Raw genomic sequence first — 4,296 nt, 5'->3', positions numbered from 1 at the left:
CCTCTTCCTGACCAAGGATGTTTGACCCTTTGATCAGCAGTCCCCACACACACACACACACACACACACACACACACACACACACAGAGTCTTTAAAACTCAGAGAGGTATGTTGAATCAAAGCATGCTCCTTATACTGTTCTGTTGTACAAATCCTTATACCCTATATTTATATATATTTATAGTCTAACATCATGTATATACTGTATATATAGTAATTAGTAATCCATCCCTTATTTATTCCATAATTGACTCCAACATCTTTGCACCCGGCACCATTTGCAATCCATATGAGACATAACGAGTCACCTCCATCTAAATTTAAATGCAGGTATCGCTCTATGTGTCTGTCCATATGGCAAACTGTTCAGGTTCCATGGCTCCCATGTTCCGCTTTGGTACACGGATATGAACTTTATTAGAAAACTGTCCTTTTTCATTTATTCAAACATTTAAATGACAACACTGTGAACACCTTTTGTGAGAGATTGGCCAAAGGTGAATATCCGTTTACCCATATTTATATTATAGTCACAAGTCACCTAGAGTGAGTTTTTGGCCACAATAAACACTTTTGCTTTCAGATATGGTTCATCACTGGCACACATGCATGAGCATATCTTTGACAAAAATGGCTGAACCTTTTACCCAACTCGACCTGCACGGGTCACGAGGCAGTTTCCTGAAAGTCACAGGAGTCTAATAAAGATGCTTGCAGTACCTCATCCTACCATTTGAAGCCACCAGTGAGAGAAGCAGCTTGGGATATCTTTTAAGGACTACCTCAGCCATTGTTTGCTGTAGACATATCTGTCCAGCTATATATCTACCAGTTTCACTGTGTGTGATTCTGATTTGCCTCTGTGTCTGTCTGTCTTTGGCCCTTCCTGCATGTTTCTCGCTCTTTCTCAGCCTAATGGGTTCTCTACTGCTCCCTTTCTGCTTGAATTTCTGGCAGCTTGCCTGTCTTTCTCTCTGTCTTTTTGCTTATTTGTGGATCTATTAAGTGACCGTCTCACTGTATGTGTGTGTGTCTGCGTGTGTGCTGAATGGATTTGCATGCGAGCCAGTAGGGTGACCCTGCTCTCTCACGCCAAGGCTTGTGTGGAACAAATAGGACTGGTCGGATGTCGTGACAGCACTCACATCAGTTTAAATAAGAGCGCCTGTGCTGCAGTCGTGCATGTTTGCGTATCTGTGTGTGAGTGTGTGTGCGTTGAAGCAAACAGCCAGGCACGCATTTAACCAGAAAAGGCTTTGCTGGGCTTTGTATGTGAGTAGGAGTGAGTGCTTCTGTATATGTGTGTGTGTCCAGGGTGGTGCACAGTATCTTGTGAGGTTTGAGGTTTCGTGAGGAGGAAGACAGATATTAACAGTTTAATGAGCTCAGTGGGGTTTGCGCAGAGTGACACACGGGCCAAAACACTCCACGGAGTTCCTTTCGGCAGGAACAGGTTCGTCCTGTAAGGCCAGCCTGCCTTCTGAATAAATGAACGCCATTGTGGGGTTAAACAGAGTTCACTTTGACATACATCACTGCAATTATAATGACTACTGACCACAATTGTCATTTAAAACACTTAGTCGTGATGCCTGAGATTTAAAATAGATGTGTTATTTTAGAGGGTGCAGGCGGGGGCAGCTAAACACTGGATCTTAATTAAGTTAATTATTTTTGGATTGTTTGCTTAAACAAAAGGTTCATTTTTACACCTGTTTCATTTGCTTCCTGCTCCCATTCGGTCATTCAGATTGATATTTCCTTTCATTTTCTTGTGTATTTCCAACAGCTACTGCATATTTTATAACCATCATCTACAGTCTTTAAAAACGCATGTTAAATTGATTTTCTTAATAAGCTTGAAAAGACAAAAGGAAATAAAGTTTCTTTTTATAAAAAAAAATAAAATAAAATAAATTGTCATGTCTGTAGGAGATTATTTTCTGGAGTAGATGTTTCTAGTGAGTGACAATGAACAGAGTGCAATGCAGCGCCCACACCGATACAAACACCATCTATTCTAGTGCACTTAAAAAATAGCCAACCTAAGGTACATATTTAAGGTGAATGCCATATCTACCTATGACTGCTTACAAGTCTGCAGTGGACATTTTTAAATCTACCACAAGAGCGAGCCACGGTGCTGACAGTTTTCTTTTGAGGTTGTCGTGTGTGTGTGTGTGTGTGTGTGTGTGTGTGTGTCACATAACTGTTGTTTACCATGCATTGCAGCTGTGGGAAAAGCTCCATATAAATGTGCACTAACGTGCTTTGTGATTACAGTTTTTGCCCGTGTGGTACTGTTACTACTTTAGATTTACAGTGCTGTGAAAAATGCTTATTTTGAAGCTTAACCAAAAATAAGTGTTTCATGTACTGTCAAGTCATTTTTGGGCCAAGGGAGTGGCATAAGGCTATGTTTCATGAAGACATGAGGACAGGCAGCACTCAGATAAGCCACAGAAAATGGATGGAAAGATGCATGGATGGAGTGTGCTTTGGCAATGTAAGATTTTATCCCTCTCCTGACCCCCAACTGGTCAGCAGATGGCTGCTCCTCCCTCCCTGAGCCTAATTCTGCTGGAGGTTTTTCCTGTTAAAAGGGAGTTTTTCCTTCCCACTGTTGCCAAATGCGTACTACAAAAGAAGAAGAAGAAGAGAAAAAAAAAAAAAAAAAAGATCTCAAGGTTAAATCGACCAGCCATACTTTTAAACTAAACCGCTACGAGCCTGTTCAAGTAGTGTGGATTCAGGATGCCCGCTGAGCTCTTGCATCGCTGCAGACCCTGACGTGTGACGACAGATGAAACACGAGGAAGATATGTGTCATAGTTGTAGAACTGGGAGAAGTGTGTGATGAGTGCGGCAGGTGGCTCTCGCTTTGGAAAACCCTTTTGCTGCAAGTCACGAAGATGTTTTTTTTGTTTGCGCTGTAGCTGTAAAGGGAGTCCTTGGAGCTCTTTCTCAGCAGCATGGGTAACACCGTGTAACACACATGCACAGCCAGCAACCCTGAGGCGGCTACGATTATGGTCTCCTGAGAAAACAGAGAGACAAAGAGAGAGCAAGTAGGGGAGATGAGGAGTGTATGCATGTATATGTGGCTGTGAGTGAGCTGGCGGCGAGACACAATTAACACAGATTAGTGAAGACACACTGAGAAGCCGAGTCCGAGCCCTCGGAGCCCAGAGACAATGACCTCTGGGAGAGAGAGGCACTCACACATTGCACTACAAATGTGTAGCTATCCTGCTTGAGTTAAATACCATGTATTTTTTTTTACTACTTAACATTTTTAAATGGCTTCTAAATTCCAGTCGGAACAATACATTTTTTTAGTCTGTTGTCACTTGTGTCAGCTCACAAACCCCTGAGGAATACAAAAGTTCAAGTATCAGTGAAGCAACGAAAAGATGTTAGGCCACTGTGATGACTATTTAGATTAACGGAACCTGTCATCCACACACCTAACGTACATTTTAACAGATGGAGTACTGTTTTGACATAAATAAATGTGGTTTTTAAATGAATATGAAGTAAATCTAGTTTGACAGTGAGCCTGCAATAAAAATCAAACTTCACAGATTGAGTTATGTCACAGTTTTCAAATCATAACATCTACAGCGAGCTTCACATTATTATTCTTTATACACAGTTTGAAAAAGCAGAGATCCATTCTTAAGTCATGGGTATGCAAAAGCTAGACAAAAATTCACATCAAATTGTGAATTCCAGCATCTGGTGTTACTTAAACCAAATATGCAACATGTACAGGCAGAAAAGAAAGGGTCCCAAGATGGAGCCCTGAGGGGCACCGAGATGTTCTTTTTCTAGTCAGCAAAGAACAAGGAAAACAACAACGTCTGTTCTACAAAATTACACCTGAATGTTCTATAATATGAATCATTCATTTTGGTTTCTGTCTACTTTATATGTCTATAAGTAAATGCACAGCATGAAAAGGAAAGGAAGTTGTAAAAAAACAAAACAAACACAAAACATAAATTGACCAATTTTACAACAGGTGAAGCATGTAAAACTACAGATATATTAAAAACACCACCATGTATCCAGATAGATCACCGTGGTTAGTTAACTAGCAATATCTTCTCATAAGGGATCGCCACATAATCAACAAGTTTAAGTTTCTTCAGAATGTTTTTACAAATCCATTAAAGAAGAAAATCACGTTTATATAACTTTTTAGAACCTTTGCTGCATTACTTGAAATTTAACTCATCTGCCTCCCTTTTCTTTTGCACATTTTTGAGTGGAGTTCAGCTGCAGTAAAAATC

Source organism: Haplochromis burtoni, unplaced genomic scaffold, assembly GCF_018398535.1.
Source record: "Haplochromis burtoni strain Fernald_Lab_line unplaced genomic scaffold, NCSU_Asbu1 Contig_38, whole genome shotgun sequence".
In the NCBI taxonomy this organism is placed as follows: domain Eukaryota; kingdom Metazoa; phylum Chordata; class Actinopteri; order Cichliformes; family Cichlidae; genus Haplochromis; species Haplochromis burtoni.
The sequence above is the reverse complement of the archived record's forward strand: the minus strand, read 5'-3'. Positions refer to the sequence as shown.